This window comes from Oncorhynchus kisutch, linkage group LG17 (assembly GCF_002021735.2).
Source record: "Oncorhynchus kisutch isolate 150728-3 linkage group LG17, Okis_V2, whole genome shotgun sequence".
Taxonomy (NCBI): domain Eukaryota; kingdom Metazoa; phylum Chordata; class Actinopteri; order Salmoniformes; family Salmonidae; genus Oncorhynchus; species Oncorhynchus kisutch.
Window position 1 is genome coordinate 43,167,355 of NC_034190.2, and position 15,786 is coordinate 43,183,140.

Here is a 15,786-nt window from a genome sequence, read left to right on the forward strand (position 1 = left end):
AACCGTCTATGTGCCAACTTCTGTTTGTAGAATCCAAAATCTTTGGGCTACAAACTAATGTGACCCCACTTGTCGCAATGTTCTCTGTTTTGCCCTACGTTCCCCACAAGTGTCACGGGACTAATCTGAAGGTAACCTGTAGTGATTCAAATTATAGATTTTTTAACCAGGGACCTCTCGCAACCTAAGCCATAATCATACACTCAAACCAACGATCTGTTTGGTGAAAGAATTATCACTTTCCACAAAAATGACGGTCAAGATATGAGTCGATGTCTCCATGTGGCTAATGAGCTGCACATAGCATTGGTGGTATAGTGGTGAGCATAGCTGCCTTCCAAGCAGTTGACCCGGGTTCGATTCCCGGCCAATGCAGATCATGAGGACTTCATTTGTTTTAGGGGCTGGATGTCATTTCAAGTGTATTACATTTGAATCATTATCGTTGTTCGTGGAAGTCAGAAATGCTCCTACATTCTGCAGGTTATCTAAAATAATAAATGTTGTGCTACTTTGAACCAACAAGTGCATATCAAAATAGATTTGCAGTCCATCGTCAAATCCATTCAGCCCCCTTGTCCTGTGCCCAAGAGGTGATAGTTGGTGTTCCGACCAGTGGCCCAAGATCTGCCTGTCTGAGCTTCTTCAAGGATCTGCAAAAGGGCTCATCCGGGATTTGAACCCGGGACCTCTCGCACCCTAAGCGAGAATCATACCCCTAGACCAACGAGCCTTATGCCAAAAGTTATTTTTTGCTTTCTGCAGCAATGACAGTGAAGATATCGATTGACGTGTCCACGATGCTTGGAACGATTGAACATCATGTGAGTGTTTTGTGCTTTACTTGTGAGCATAACAGTCTTCCAAACTCTTGACCATGCTTCAGTTCAAATCTTCTGTAGTTCATCTCATGTGTCTTTCACATTCTGTCTTCTTCAGTCGCGACAGCAAACTGATGACGAGTTTTTACAAATGAATGAAGTGCAAAATGAGATCAATTCATTTTTTTAAAGAGAAAATGAAAATATTTGACTTCAAAAAGAATGGAACTCATTTATTTTGAGTCAAATGACGTAAAGGTACGTGAATCAAAGTAAATTAATGTTGAAAATACCCATTCAAATAGATCCGTTTTCAACTAGAGAGATTGAGACTCAGCGTATCCGTCTCGATCCTCCACAACTGCTTATGTTACCCCTCCATATCTGCAGTGAAAGATGGTGGACCTAGATCGGTCTTTGTCAAACCATAAGACATACCTGTAATCGGTCTTCTCACAAAAACATCTCTAGCTTCCGAACCGTTTGACCTACAAATTCATATGACCACTCTCTGGAAAGGGGAGACCCTCACGAACACGGTGGTGTTCTCAATTTTTCTCTACATCCCCCACAAGTGTCAGGAGACTCGTCTGAAGTCAGAACCGTCTATGTGCCAACTTCTGTTTGTAGAATCCAAAATCTTTGGGCTACAAACTAATGTGACCCCACTTGTCGCAATGTTCTCTGTTTTGCCCTACGTTCCCCACAAGTGTCACGGGACTAATCTGAAGGTAACCTGTAGTGATTCAAATTATAGATTTTTTAACCAGGGACCTCTCGCAACCTAAGCCATAATCATACACTCAAACCAACGATCTGTTTGGTGAAAGAATTATCACTTTCCACAAAAATGACGGTCAAGATATGAGTCGATGTCTCCATGTGGCTAATGAGCTGCACATAGCATTGGTGGTATAGTGGTGAGCATAGCTGCCTTCCAAGCAGTTGACCCGGGTTCGATTCCCGGCCAATGCAGATCATGAGGACTTCATTTGTTTTAGGGGCTGGATGTCATTTCAAGTGTATTACATTTGAATCATTATCGTTGTTCGTGGAAGTCAGAAATGCTCCTACATTCTGCAGGTTATCTAAAATAATAAATGTTGTGCTACTTTGAACCAACAAGTGCATATCAAAATAGATTTGCAGTCCATCGTCAAATCCATTCAGCCCCCTTGTCCTGTGCCCAAGAGGTGATAGTTGGTGTTCCGACCAGTGGCCCAAGATCTGCCTGTCTGAGCTTGTTCAAGGATCTGCAAAAGGGCTCATCCGGGATTTGAACCCGGGACCTCTCGCACCCTAAGCGAGAATCATACCCCTAGACCAACGAGCCTTATGCCAAAAGTTATTTTTTGCTTTCTGCAGCAATGACAGTGAAGATATCGATTGACGTGTCCACGATGCTTGGAACGATTGAACATCATGTGAGTGTTTTGTGCTTTACTTGTGAGCATAACAGTCTTCCAAACTCTTGACCATGCTTCAGTTCAAATCTTCTGTAGTTCATCTCATGTGTCTTTCACATTCTGTCTTCTTCAGTCGCGACAGCAAACTGATGACGAGTTTTTACAAATGAATGAAGTGCAAAATGAGATCAATTCATTTTTTTAAAGAGAAAATGAAAATATTTGACTTCAAAAAGAATGGAACTCATTTATTTTGAGTCAAATGACGTAAAGGTACGTGAATCAAAGTAAATTAATGTTGAAAATACCCATTCAAATAGATCCGTTTTCAACTAGAGAGATTGAGACTCAGCGTATCCGTCTCGATCCTCCACAACTGCTTATGTTACCCCTCCATATCTGCAGTGAAAGATGGTGGACCTAGATCGGTCTTTGTCAAACCATAAGACATACCTGTAATCGGTCTTCTCACAAAAACATCTCTAGCTTCCGAACCGTTTGACCTACAAATTCATATGACCACTCTCTGGAAAGGGGAGACCCTCACGAACACGGTGGTGTTCTCAATTTTTCTCTACATCCCCCACAAGTGTCAGGAGACTCGTCTGAAGTCAGAACCGTCTATGTGCCAACTTCTGTTTGTAGAATCCAAAATCTTTGGGCTACAAACTAATGTGACCCCACTTGTCGCAATGTTCTCTGTTTTGCCCTACGTTCCCCACAAGTGTCACGGGACTAATCTGAAGGTAACCTGTAGTGATTCAAATTATAGATTTTTTAACCAGGGACCTCTCGCAACCTAAGCCATAATCATACACTCAAACCAACGATCTGTTTGGTGAAAGAATTATCACTTTCCACAAAAATGACGGTCAAGATATGAGTCGATGTCTCCATGTGGCTAATGAGCTGCACATAGCATTGGTGGTATAGTGGTGAGCATAGCTGCCTTCCAAGCAGTTGACCCGGGTTCGATTCCCGGCCAATGCAGATCATGAGGACTTCATTTGTTTTAGGGGCTGGATGTCATTTCAAGTGTATTACATTTGAATCATTATCGTTGTTCGTGGAAGTCAGAAATGCTCCTACATTCTGCAGGTTATCTAAAATAATAAATGTTGTGCTACTTTGAACCAACAAGTGCATATCAAAATAGATTTGCAGTCCATCGTCAAATCCATTCAGCCCCCTTGTCCTGTGCCCAAGAGGTGATAGTTGGTGTTCCGACCAGTGGCCCAAGATCTGCCTGTCTGAGCTTGTTCAAGGATCTGCAAAAGGGCTCATCCGGGATTTGAACCCGGGACCTCTCGCACCCTAAGCGAGAATCATACCCCTAGACCAACGAGCCTTATGCCAAAAGTTATTTTTTGCTTTCTGCAGCAATGACAGTGAAGATATCGATTGACGTGTCCACGATGCTTGGAACGATTGAACATCATGTGAGTGTTTTGTGCTTTACTTGTGAGCATAACAGTCTTCCAAACTCTTGACCATGCTTCAGTTCAAATCTTCTGTAGTTCATCTCATGTGTCTTTCACATTCTGTCTTCTTCAGTCGCGACAGCAAACTGATGACGAGTTTTTACAAATGAATGAAGTGCAAAATGAGATCAATTCATTTTTTTAAAGAGAAAATGAAAATATTTGACTTCAAAAAGAATGGAACTCATTTATTTTGAGTCAAATGACGTAAAGGTACGTGAATCAAAGTAAATTAATGTTGAAAATACCCATTCAAATAGATCCGTTTTCAACTAGAGAGATTGAGACTCAGCGTATCCGTCTCGATCCTCCACAACTGCTTATGTTACCCCTCCATATCTGCAGTGAAAGATGGTGGACCTAGATCGGTCTTTGTCAAACCATAAGACATACCTGTAATCGGTCTTCTCACAAAAACATCTCTAGCTTCCGAACCGTTTGACCTACAAATTCATATGACCACTCTCTGGAAAGGGGAGACCCTCACGAACACGGTGGTGTTCTCAATTTTTCTCTACATCCCCCACAAGTGTCAGGAGACTCGTCTGAAGTCAGAACCGTCTATGTGCCAACTTCTGTTTGTAGAATCCAAAATCTTTGGGCTACAAACTAATGTGACCCCACTTGTCGCAATGTTCTCTGTTTTGCCCTACGTTCCCCACAAGTGTCACGGGACTAATCTGAAGGTAACCTGTAGTGATTCAAATTATAGATTTTTTAACCAGGGACCTCTCGCAACCTAAGCCATAATCATACACTCAAACCAACGATCTGTTTGGTGAAAGAATTATCACTTTCCACAAAAATGACGGTCAAGATATGAGTCGATGTCTCCATGTGGCTAATGAGCTGCACATAGCATTGGTGGTATAGTGGTGAGCATAGCTGCCTTCCAAGCAGTTGACCCGGGTTCGATTCCCGGCCAATGCAGATCATGAGGACTTCATTTGTTTTAGGGGCTGGATGTCATTTCAAGTGTATTACATTTGAATCATTATCGTTGTTCGTGGAAGTCAGAAATGCTCCTACATTCTGCAGGTTATCTAAAATAATAAATGTTGTGCTACTTTGAACCAACAAGTGCATATCAAAATAGATTTGCAGTCCATCGTCAAATCCATTCAGCCCCCTTGTCCTGTGCCCAAGAGGTGATAGTTGGTGTTCCGACCAGTGGCCCAAGATCTGCCTGTCTGAGCTTGTTCAAGGATCTGCAAAAGGGCTCATCCGGGATTTGAACCCGGGACCTCTCGCACCCTAAGCGAGAATCATACCCCTAGACCAACGAGCCTTATGCCAAAAGTTATTTTTTGCTTTCTGCAGCAATGACAGTGAAGATATCGATTGACGTGTCCACGATGCTTGGAACGATTGAACATCATGTGAGTGTTTTGTGCTTTACTTGTGAGCATAACAGTCTTCCAAACTCTTGACCATGCTTCAGTTCAAATCTTCTGTAGTTCATCTCATGTGTCTTTCACATTCTGTCTTCTTCAGTCGCGACAGCAAACTGATGACGAGTTTTTACAAATGAATGAAGTGCAAAATGAGATCAATTCATTTTTTTAAAGAGAAAATGAAAAAATTTGACTTCAAAAAGAATGGAACTCATTTATTTTGAGTCAAATGACGTAAAGGTACGTGAATCAAAGTAAATTAATGTTGAAAATACCCATTCAAATAGATCCGTTTTCAACTAGAGAGATTGAGACTCAGCGTATCCGTCTCGATCCTCCACAACTGCTTATGTTACCCCTCCATATCTGCAGTGAAAGATGGTGGACCTAGATCGGTCTTTGTCAAACCATAAGACATACCTGTAATCGGTCTTCTCACAAAAACATCTCTAGCTTCCGAACCGTTTGACCTACAAATTCATATGACCACTCTCTGGAAAGGGGAGACCCTCACGAACACGGTGGTGTTCTCAATTTTTCTCTACATCCCCCACAAGTGTCAGGAGACTCGTCTGAAGTCAGAACCGTCTATGTGCCAACTTCTGTTTGTAGAATCCAAAATCTTTGGGCTACAAACTAATGTGACCCCACTTGTCGCAATGTTCTCTGTTTTGCCCTACGTTCCCCACAAGTGTCACGGGACTAATCTGAAGGTAACCTGTAGTGATTCAAATTATAGATTTTTTAACCAGGGACCTCTCGCAACCTAAGCCATAATCATACACTCAAACCAACGATCTGTTTGGTGAAAGAATTATCACTTTCCACAAAAATGACGGTCAAGATATGAGTCGATGTCTCCATGTGGCTAATGAGCTGCACATAGCATTGGTGGTATAGTGGTGAGCATAGCTGCCTTCCAAGCAGTTGACCCGGGTTCGATTCCCGGCCAATGCAGATCATGAGGACTTCATTTGTTTTAGGGGCTGGATGTCATTTCAAGTGTATTACATTTGAATCATTATCGTTGTTCGTGGAAGTCAGAAATGCTCCTACATTCTGCAGGTTATCTAAAATAATAAATGTTGTGCTACTTTGAACCAACAAGTGCATATCAAAATAGATTTGCAGTCCATCGTCAAATCCATTCAGCCCCCTTGTCCTGTGCCCAAGAGGTGATAGTTGGTGTTCCGACCAGTGGCCCAAGATCTGCCTGTCTGAGCTTGTTCAAGGATCTGCAAAAGGGCTCATCCGGGATTTGAACCCGGGACCTCTCGCACCCTAAGCGAGAATCATACCCCTAGACCAACGAGCCTTATGCCAAAAGTTATTTTTTGCTTTCTGCAGCAATGACAGTGAAGATATCGATTGACGTGTCCACGATGCTTGGAACGATTGAACATCATGTGAGTGTTTTGTGCTTTACTTGTGAGCATAACAGTCTTCCAAACTCTTGACCATGCTTCAGTTCAAATCTTCTGTAGTTCATCTCATGTGTCTTTCACATTCTGTCTTCTTCAGTCGCGACAGCAAACTGATGACGAGTTTTTACAAATGAATGAAGTGCAAAATGAGATCAATTCATTTTTTTAAAGAGAAAATGAAAAAATTTGACTTCAAAAAGAATGGAACTCATTTATTTTGAGTCAAATGACGTAAAGGTACGTGAATCAAAGTAAATTAATGTTGAAAATACCCATTCAAATAGATCCGTTTTCAACTAGAGAGATTGAGACTCAGCGTATCCGTCTCGATCCTCCACAACTGCTTATGTTACCCCTCCATATCTGCAGTGAAAGATGGTGGACCTAGATCGGTCTTTGTCAAACCATAAGACATACCTGTAATCGGTCTTCTCACAAAAACATCTCTAGCTTCCGAACCGTTTGACCTACAAATTCATATGACCACTCTCTGGAAAGGGGAGACCCTCACGAACACGGTGGTGTTCTCAATTTTTCTCTACATCCCCCACAAGTGTCAGGAGACTCGTCTGAAGTCAGAACCGTCTATGTGCCAACTTCTGTTTGTAGAATCCAAAATCTTTGGGCTACAAACTAATGTGACCCCACTTGTCGCAATGTTCTCTGTTTTGCCCTACGTTCCCCACAAGTGTCACGGGACTAATCTGAAGGTAACCTGTAGTGATTCAAATTATAGATTTTTTAACCAGGGACCTCTCGCAACCTAAGCCATAATCATACACTCAAACCAACGATCTGTTTGGTGAAAGAATTATCACTTTCCACAAAAATGACGGTCAAGATATGAGTCGATGTCTCCATGTGGCTAATGAGCTGCACATAGCATTGGTGGTATAGTGGTGAGCATAGCTGCCTTCCAAGCAGTTGACCCGGGTTCGATTCCCGGCCAATGCAGATCATGAGGACTTCATTTGTTTTAGGGGCTGGATGTCATTTCAAGTGTATTACATTTGAATCATTATCGTTGTTCGTGGAAGTCAGAAATGCTCCTACATTCTGCAGGTTATCTAAAATAATAAATGTTGTGCTACTTTGAACCAACAAGTGCATATCAAAATAGATTTGCAGTCCATCGTCAAATCCATTCAGCCCCCTTGTCCTGTGCCCAAGAGGTGATAGTTGGTGTTCCGACCAGTGGCCCAAGATCTGCCTGTCTGAGCTTGTTCAAGGATCTGCAAAAGGGCTCATCCGGGATTTGAACCCGGGACCTCTCGCACCCTAAGCGAGAATCATACCCCTAGACCAACGAGCCTTATGCCAAAAGTTATTTTTTGCTTTCTGCAGCAATGACAGTGAAGATATCGATTGACGTGTCCACGATGCTTGGAACGATTGAACATCATGTGAGTGTTTTGTGCTTTACTTGTGAGCATAACAGTCTTCCAAACTCTTGACCATGCTTCAGTTCAAATCTTCTGTAGTTCATCTCATGTGTCTTTCACATTCTGTCTTCTTCAGTCGCGACAGCAAACTGATGACGAGTTTTTACAAATGAATGAAGTGCAAAATGAGATCAATTCATTTTTTTAAAGAGAAAATGAAAATATTTGACTTCAAAAAGAATGGAACTCATTTATTTTGAGTCAAATGACGTAAAGGTACGTGAATCAAAGTAAATTAATGTTGAAAATACCCATTCAAATAGATCCGTTTTCAACTAGAGAGATTGAGACTCAGCGTATCCGTCTCGATCCTCCACAACTGCTTATGTTACCCCTCCATATCTGCAGTGAAAGATGGTGGACCTAGATCGGTCTTTGTCAAACCATAAGACATACCTATAATCGGTCTTCTCACAAAAACATCTCTAGCTTCCGAACCGTTTGACCTACAAATTCATATGACCACTCTCTGGAAAGGGGAGACCCTCACGAACACGGTGGTGTTCTCAATTTTTCTCTACATCCCCCACAAGTGTCAGGAGACTCGTCTGAAGTCAGAACCGTCTATGTGCCAACTTCTGTTTGTAGAATCCAAAATCTTTGGGCTACAAACTAATGTGACCCCACTTGTCGCAATGTTCTCTGTTTTGCCCTACGTTCCCCACAAGTGTCACGGGACTAATCTGAAGGTAACCTGTAGTGATTCAAATTATAGATTTTTTAACCAGGGACCTCTCGCAACCTAAGCCATAATCATACACTCAAACCAACGATCTGTTTGGTGAAAGAATTATCACTTTCCACAAAAATGACGGTCAAGATATGAGTCGATGTCTCCATGTGGCTAATGAGCTGCACATAGCATTGGTGGTATAGTGGTGAGCATAGCTGCCTTCCAAGCAGTTGACCCGGGTTCGATTCCCGGCCAATGCAGATCATGAGGACTTCATTTGTTTTAGGGGCTGGATGTCATTTCAAGTGTATTACATTTGAATCATTATCGTTGTTCGTGGAAGTCAGAAATGCTCCTACATTCTGCAGGTTATCTAAAATAATAAATGTTGTGCTACTTTGAACCAACAAGTGCATATCAAAATAGATTTGCAGTCCATCGTCAAATCCATTCAGCCCCCTTGTCCTGTGCCCAAGAGGTGATAGTTGGTGTTCCGACCAGTGGCCCAAGATCTGCCTGTCTGAGCTTGTTCAAGGATCTGCAAAAGGGCTCATCCGGGATTTGAACCCGGGACCTCTCGCACCCTAAGCGAGAATCATACCCCTAGACCAACGAGCCTTATGCCAAAAGTTATTTTTTGCTTTCTGCAGCAATGACAGTGAAGATATCGATTGACGTGTCCACGATGCTTGGAACGATTGAACATCATGTGAGTGTTTTGTGCTTTACTTGTGAGCATAACAGTCTTCCAAACTCTTGACCATGCTTCAGTTCAAATCTTCTGTAGTTCATCTCATGTGTCTTTCACATTCTGTCTTCTTCAGTCGCGACAGCAAACTGATGACGAGTTTTTACAAATGAATGAAGTGCAAAATGAGATCAATTCATTTTTTTAAAGAGAAAATGAAAAATTTGACTTCAAAAAGAATGGAACTCATTTATTTTGAGTCAAATGACGTAAAGGTACGTGAATCAAAGTAAATTAATGTTGAAAATACCCATTCAAATAGATCCGTTTTCAACTAGAGAGATTGAGACTCAGCGTATCCGTCTCGATCCTCCACAACTGCTTATGTTACCCCTCCATATCTGCAGTGAAAGATGGTGGACCTAGATCGGTCTTTGTCAAACCATAAGACATACCTGTAATCGGTCTTCTCACAAAAACATCTCTAGCTTCCGAACCGTTTGACCTACAAATTCATATGACCACTCTCTGGAAAGGGGAGACCCTCACGAACACGGTGGTGTTCTCAATTTTTCTCTACATCCCCCACAAGTGTCAGGAGACTCGTCTGAAGTCAGAACCGTCTATGTGCCAACTTCTGTTTGTAGAATCCAAAATCTTTGGGCTACAAACTAATGTGACCCCACTTGTCGCAATGTTCTCTGTTTTGCCCTACGTTCCCCACAAGTGTCACGGGACTAATCTGAAGGTAACCTGTAGTGATTCAAATTATAGATTTTTTAACCAGGGACCTCTCGCAACCTAAGCCATAATCATACACTCAAACCAACGATCTGTTTGGTGAAAGAATTATCACTTTCCACAAAAATGACGGTCAAGATATGAGTCGATGTCTCCATGTGGCTAATGAGCTGCACATAGCATTGGTGGTATAGTGGTGAGCATAGCTGCCTTCCAAGCAGTTGACCCGGGTTCGATTCCCGGCCAATGCAGATCATGAGGACTTCATTTGTTTTAGGGGCTGGATGTCATTTCAAGTGTATTACATTTGAATCATTATCGTTGTTCGTGGAAGTCAGAAATGCTCCTACATTCTGCAGGTTATCTAAAATAATAAATGTTGTGCTACTTTGAACCAACAAGTGCATATCAAAATAGATTTGCAGTCCATCGTCAAATCCATTCAGCCCCCTTGTCCTGTGCCCAAGAGGTGATAGTTGGTGTTCCGACCAGTGGCCCAAGATCTGCCTGTCTGAGCTTGTTCAAGGATCTGCAAAAGGGCTCATCCGGGATTTGAACCCGGGACCTCTCGCACCCTAAGCGAGAATCATACCCCTAGACCAACGAGCCTTATGCCAAAAGTTATTTTTTGCTTTCTGCAGCAATGACAGTGAAGATATCGATTGACGTGTCCACGATGCTTGGAACGATTGAACATCATGTGAGTGTTTTGTGCTTTACTTGTGAGCATAACAGTCTTCCAAACTCTTGACCATGCTTCAGTTCAAATCTTCTGTAGTTCATCTCATGTGTCTTTCACATTCTGTCTTCTTCAGTCGCGACAGCAAACTGATGACGAGTTTTTACAAATGAATGAAGTGCAAAATGAGATCAATTCATTTTTTTAAAGAGAAAATGAAAAAATTTGACTTCAAAAAGAATGGAACTCATTTATTTTGAGTCAAATGACGTAAAGGTACGTGAATCAAAGTAAATTAATGTTGAAAATACCCATTCAAATAGATCCGTTTTCAACTAGAGAGATTGAGACTCAGCGTATCCGTCTCGATCCTCCACAACTGCTTATGTTACCCCTCCATATCTGCAGTGAAAGATGGTGGACCTAGATCGGTCTTTGTCAAACCATAAGACATACCTATAATCGGTCTTCTCACAAAAACATCTCTAGCTTCCGAACCGTTTGACCTACAAATTCATATGACCACTCTCTGGAAAGGGGAGACCCTCACGAACACGGTGGTGTTCTCAATTTTTCTCTACATCCCCCACAAGTGTCAGGAGACTCGTCTGAAGTCAGAACCGTCTATGTGCCAACTTCTGTTTGTAGAATCCAAAATCTTTGGGCTACAAACTAATGTGACCCCACTTGTCGCAATGTTCTCTGTTTTGCCCTACGTTCCCCACAAGTGTCACGGGACTAATCTGAAGGTAACCTGTAGTGATTCAAATTATAGATTTTTTAACCAGGGACCTCTCGCAACCTAAGCCATAATCATACACTCAAACCAACGATCTGTTTGGTGAAAGAATTATCACTTTCCACAAAAATGACGGTCAAGATATGAGTCGATGTCTCCATGTGGCTAATGAGCTGCACATAGCATTGGTGGTATAGTGGTGAGCATAGCTGCCTTCCAAGCAGTTGACCCGGGTTCGATTCCCGGCCAATGCAGATCATGAGGACTTCATTTGTTTTAGGGGCTGGATGTCATTTCAAGTGTATTACATTTGAATCATTATCGTTGTTCGTGGAAGTCAGAAATGCTCCTACATTCTGCAGGTTATCTAAAATAATAAATGTTGTGCTACTTTGAACCAACAAGTGCATATCAAAATAGATTTGCAGTCCATCGTCAAATCCATTCAGCCCCCTTGTCCTGTGCCCAAGAGGTGATAGTTGGTGTTCCGACCAGTGGCCCAAGATCTGCCTGTCTGAGCTTGTTCAAGGATCTGCAAAAGGGCTCATCCGGGATTTGAACCCGGGACCTCTCGCACCCTAAGCGAGAATCATACCCCTAGACCAACGAGCCTTATGCCAAAAGTTATTTTTTGCTTTCTGCAGCAATGACAGTGAAGATATCGATTGACGTGTCCACGATGCTTGGAACGATTGAACATCATGTGAGTGTTTTGTGCTTTACTTGTGAGCATAACAGTCTTCCAAACTCTTGACCATGCTTCAGTTCAAATCTTCTGTAGTTCATCTCATGTGTCTTTCACATTCTGTCTTCTTCAGTCGCGACAGCAAACTGATGACGAGTTTTTACAAATGAATGAAGTGCAAAATGAGATCAATTCATTTTTTTAAAGAGAAAATGAAAAAATTTGACTTCAAAAAGAATGGAACTCATTTATTTTGAGTCAAATGACGTAAAGGTACGTGAATCAAAGTAAATTAATGTTGAAAATACCCATTCAAATAGATCCGTTTTCAACTAGAGAGATTGAGACTCAGCGTATCCGTCTCGATCCTCCACAACTGCTTATGTTACCCCTCCATATCTGCAGTGAAAGATGGTGGACCTAGATCGGTCTTTGTCAAACCATAAGACATACCTATAATCGGTCTTCTCACAAAAACATCTCTAGCTTCCGAACCGTTTGACCTACAAATTCATATGACCACTCTCTGGAAAGGGGAGACCCTCACGAACACGGTGGTGTTCTCAATTTTTCTCTACATCCCCCACAAGTGTCAGGAGACTCGTCTGAAGTCAGAACCGTCTATGTGCCAACTTCTGTTTGTAGAATCCAAAATCTTTGGGCTACAAACTAATGTGACCCCACTTGTCGCAATGTTCTCTGTTTTGCCCTACGTTCCCCACAAGTGTCACGGGACTAATCTGAAGGTAACCTGTAGTGATTCAAATTATAGATTTTTTAACCAGGGACCTCTCGCAACCTAAGCCATAATCATACACTCAAACCAACGATCTGTTTGGTGAAAGAATTATCACTTTCCACAAAAATGACGGTCAAGATATGAGTCGATGTCTCCATGTGGCTAATGAGCTGCACATAGCATTGGTGGTATAGTGGTGAGCATAGCTGCCTTCCAAGCAGTTGACCCGGGTTCGATTCCCGGCCAATGCAGATCATGAGGACTTCATTTGTTTTAGGGGCTGGATGTCATTTCAAGTGTATTACATTTGAATCATTATCGTTGTTCGTGGAAGTCAGAAATGCTCCTACATTCTGCAGGTTATCTAAAATAATAAATGTTGTGCTACTTTGAACCAACAAGTGCATATCAAAATAGATTTGCAGTCCATCGTCAAATCCATTCAGCCCCCTTGTCCTGTGCCCAAGAGGTGATAGTTGGTGTTCCGACCAGTGGCCCAAGATCTGCCTGTCTGAGCTTGTTCAAGGATCTGCAAAAGGGCTCATCCGGGATTTGAACCCGGGACCTCTCGCACCCTAAGCGAGAATCATACCCCTAGACCAACGAGCCTTATGCCAAAAGTTATTTTTTGCTTTCTGCAGCAATGACAGTGAAGATATCGATTGACGTGTCCACGATGCTTGGAACGATTGAACATCATGTGAGTGTTTTGTGCTTTACTTGTGAGCATAACAGTCTTCCAAACTCTTGACCATGCTTCAGTTCAAATCTTCTGTAGTTCATCTCATGTGTCTTTCACATTCTGTCTTCTTCAGTCGCGACAGCAAACTGATGACGAGTTTTTACAAATGAATGAAGTGCAAAATGAGATCAATTCATTTTTTTAAAGAGAAAATGAAAAAATTTGACTTCAAAAAGAATGGAACTCATTTATTTTGAGTCAAATGACGTAAAGGTACGTGAATCAAAGTAAATTAATGTTGAAAATACCCATTCAAATAGATCCGTTTTCAACTAGAGAGATTGAGACTCAGCGTATCCGTCTCGATCCTCCACAACTGCTTATGTTACCCCTCCATATCTGCAGTGAAAGATGGTGGACCTAGATCGGTCTTTGTCAAACCATAAGACATACCTATAATCGGTCTTCTCACAAAAACATCTCTAGCTTCCGAACCGTTTGACCTACAAATTCATATGACCACTCTCTGGAAAGGGGAGACCCTCACGAACACGGTGGTGTTCTCAATTTTTCTCTACATCCCCCACAAGTGTCAGGAGACTCGTCTGAAGTCAGAACCGTCTATGTGCCAACTTCTGTTTGTAGAATCCAAAATCTTTGGGCTACAAACTAATGTGACCCCACTTGTCGCAATGTTCTCTGTTTTGCCCTACGTTCCCCACAAGTGTCACGGGACTAATCTGAAGGTAACCTGTAGTGATTCAAATTATAGATTTTTTAACCAGGGACCTCTCGCAACCTAAGCCATAATCATACACTCAAACCAACGATCTGTTTGGTGAAAGAATTATCACTTTCCACAAAAATGACGGTCAAGATATGAGTCGATGTCTCCATGTGGCTAATGAGCTGCACATAGCATTGGTGGTATAGTGGTGAGCATAGCTGCCTTCCAAGCAGTTGACCCGGGTTCGATTCCCGGCCAATGCAGATCATGAGGACTTCATTTGTTTTAGGGGCTGGATGTCATTTCAAGTGTATTACATTTGAATCATTATCGTTGTTCGTGGAAGTCAGAAATGCTCCTACATTCTGCAGGTTATCTAAAATAATAAATGTTGTGCTACTTTGAACCAACAAGTGCATATCAAAATAGATTTGCAGTCCATCGTCAAATCCATTCAGCCCCCTTGTCCTGTGCCCAAGAGGTGATAGTTGGTGTTCCGACCAGTGGCCCAAGATCTGCCTGTCTGAGCTTGTTCAAGGATCTGCAAAAGGGCTCATCCGGGATTTGAACCCGGGACCTCTCGCACCCTAAGCGAGAATCATACCCCTAGACCAACGAGCCTTATGCCAAAAGTTATTTTTTGCTTTCTGCAGCAATGACAGTGAAGATATCGATTGACGTGTCCACGATGCTTGGAACGATTGAACATCATGTGAGTGTTTTGTGCTTTACTTGTGAGCATAACAGTCTTCCAAACTCTTGACCATGCTTCAGTTCAAATCTTCTGTAGTTCATCTCATGTGTCTTTCACATTCTGTCTTCTTCAGTCGCGACAGCAAACTGATGACGAGTTTTTACAAATGAATGAAGTGCAAAATGAGATCAATTCATTTTTTTAAAGAGAAAATGAAAAAATTTGACTTCAAAAAGAATGGAACTCATTTATTTTGAGTCAAATGACGTAAAGGTACGTGAATCAAAGTAAATTAATGTTGAAAATACCCATTCAAATAGATCCGTTTTCAACTAGAGAGATTGAGACTCAGCGTATCCGTCTCGATCCTCCACAACTGCTTATGTTACCCCTCCATATCTGCAGTGAAAGATGGTGGACCTAGATCGGTTTTTGTCAAACCATAAGACATACCTATAATCGGTCTTCTCACAAAAACATCTCTAGCTTCCGAACCGTTTGACCTACAAATTCATATGACCACTCTCTGGAAAGGGGAGACCCTCACGAACACGGTGGTGTTCTCAATTTTTCTCTACATCCCCCACAAGTGTCAGGAGACTCGTCTGAAGTCAGAACCGTCTATGTGCCAACTTCTGTTTGTAGAATCCAAAATCTTTGGGCTACAAACTAATGTGACCCCACTTGTCGCAATGTTCTCTGTTTTGCCCTACGTTCCCCACAAGTGTCACGGGACTAATCTGAAGGTAACCTGTAGTGATTCAAATTATA

At 42.0% G+C, this 15,786-nt stretch overlaps 22 non-coding genes across 22 annotated transcripts; 11 read left to right on the plus strand and 11 right to left on the minus strand.

Annotated features, from left to right (window-relative positions):
• Window positions 1-303: 303 nt before the first annotated feature.
• Window positions 304-375, plus strand: trnag-ucc (transfer RNA glycine (anticodon UCC)). The gene has a single exon. It is a non-coding gene; the product is annotated as a tRNA-Gly (tRNA).
• A 286-nt stretch (window positions 376-661) lies between these two features.
• Window positions 662-733, minus strand: trnap-agg (transfer RNA proline (anticodon AGG)). The gene has a single exon. It is a non-coding gene; the product is annotated as a tRNA-Pro (tRNA).
• Window positions 734-1,724: 991 nt separating this feature from the next.
• Window positions 1,725-1,796, plus strand: trnag-ucc (transfer RNA glycine (anticodon UCC)). The gene has a single exon. It is a non-coding gene; the product is annotated as a tRNA-Gly (tRNA).
• A 286-nt stretch (window positions 1,797-2,082) lies between these two features.
• On the minus strand, window positions 2,083-2,154 carry trnap-agg (transfer RNA proline (anticodon AGG)). The gene has a single exon. It is a non-coding gene; the product is annotated as a tRNA-Pro (tRNA).
• A 991-nt stretch (window positions 2,155-3,145) lies between these two features.
• Window positions 3,146-3,217, plus strand: trnag-ucc (transfer RNA glycine (anticodon UCC)). The gene has a single exon. It is a non-coding gene; the product is annotated as a tRNA-Gly (tRNA).
• A 286-nt stretch (window positions 3,218-3,503) lies between these two features.
• On the minus strand, window positions 3,504-3,575 carry trnap-agg (transfer RNA proline (anticodon AGG)). The gene has a single exon. It is a non-coding gene; the product is annotated as a tRNA-Pro (tRNA).
• A 991-nt stretch (window positions 3,576-4,566) lies between these two features.
• On the plus strand, window positions 4,567-4,638 carry trnag-ucc (transfer RNA glycine (anticodon UCC)). The gene has a single exon. It is a non-coding gene; the product is annotated as a tRNA-Gly (tRNA).
• Window positions 4,639-4,924: 286 nt separating this feature from the next.
• On the minus strand, window positions 4,925-4,996 carry trnap-agg (transfer RNA proline (anticodon AGG)). The gene has a single exon. It is a non-coding gene; the product is annotated as a tRNA-Pro (tRNA).
• Window positions 4,997-5,987: 991 nt separating this feature from the next.
• Window positions 5,988-6,059, plus strand: trnag-ucc (transfer RNA glycine (anticodon UCC)). Its single transcript has one exon. It is a non-coding gene; the product is annotated as a tRNA-Gly (tRNA).
• Window positions 6,060-6,345: 286 nt separating this feature from the next.
• Window positions 6,346-6,417, minus strand: trnap-agg (transfer RNA proline (anticodon AGG)). The gene has a single exon. It is a non-coding gene; the product is annotated as a tRNA-Pro (tRNA).
• Window positions 6,418-7,408: 991 nt separating this feature from the next.
• trnag-ucc (transfer RNA glycine (anticodon UCC)) lies at window positions 7,409-7,480 on the plus strand. The gene has a single exon. It is a non-coding gene; the product is annotated as a tRNA-Gly (tRNA).
• Window positions 7,481-7,766: 286 nt separating this feature from the next.
• On the minus strand, window positions 7,767-7,838 carry trnap-agg (transfer RNA proline (anticodon AGG)). The gene has a single exon. It is a non-coding gene; the product is annotated as a tRNA-Pro (tRNA).
• A 991-nt stretch (window positions 7,839-8,829) lies between these two features.
• Window positions 8,830-8,901, plus strand: trnag-ucc (transfer RNA glycine (anticodon UCC)). The gene has a single exon. It is a non-coding gene; the product is annotated as a tRNA-Gly (tRNA).
• Window positions 8,902-9,187: 286 nt separating this feature from the next.
• Window positions 9,188-9,259, minus strand: trnap-agg (transfer RNA proline (anticodon AGG)). Its single transcript has one exon. It is a non-coding gene; the product is annotated as a tRNA-Pro (tRNA).
• Window positions 9,260-10,249: 990 nt separating this feature from the next.
• On the plus strand, window positions 10,250-10,321 carry trnag-ucc (transfer RNA glycine (anticodon UCC)). The gene has a single exon. It is a non-coding gene; the product is annotated as a tRNA-Gly (tRNA).
• Window positions 10,322-10,607: 286 nt separating this feature from the next.
• Window positions 10,608-10,679, minus strand: trnap-agg (transfer RNA proline (anticodon AGG)). The gene has a single exon. It is a non-coding gene; the product is annotated as a tRNA-Pro (tRNA).
• A 991-nt stretch (window positions 10,680-11,670) lies between these two features.
• On the plus strand, window positions 11,671-11,742 carry trnag-ucc (transfer RNA glycine (anticodon UCC)). Its single transcript has one exon. It is a non-coding gene; the product is annotated as a tRNA-Gly (tRNA).
• A 286-nt stretch (window positions 11,743-12,028) lies between these two features.
• trnap-agg (transfer RNA proline (anticodon AGG)) lies at window positions 12,029-12,100 on the minus strand. The gene has a single exon. It is a non-coding gene; the product is annotated as a tRNA-Pro (tRNA).
• A 991-nt stretch (window positions 12,101-13,091) lies between these two features.
• Window positions 13,092-13,163, plus strand: trnag-ucc (transfer RNA glycine (anticodon UCC)). The gene has a single exon. It is a non-coding gene; the product is annotated as a tRNA-Gly (tRNA).
• Window positions 13,164-13,449: 286 nt separating this feature from the next.
• On the minus strand, window positions 13,450-13,521 carry trnap-agg (transfer RNA proline (anticodon AGG)). Its single transcript has one exon. It is a non-coding gene; the product is annotated as a tRNA-Pro (tRNA).
• A 991-nt stretch (window positions 13,522-14,512) lies between these two features.
• trnag-ucc (transfer RNA glycine (anticodon UCC)) lies at window positions 14,513-14,584 on the plus strand. The gene has a single exon. It is a non-coding gene; the product is annotated as a tRNA-Gly (tRNA).
• A 286-nt stretch (window positions 14,585-14,870) lies between these two features.
• On the minus strand, window positions 14,871-14,942 carry trnap-agg (transfer RNA proline (anticodon AGG)). Its single transcript has one exon. It is a non-coding gene; the product is annotated as a tRNA-Pro (tRNA).
• Between the last annotated feature and the right edge of the window lie 844 nt (window positions 14,943-15,786).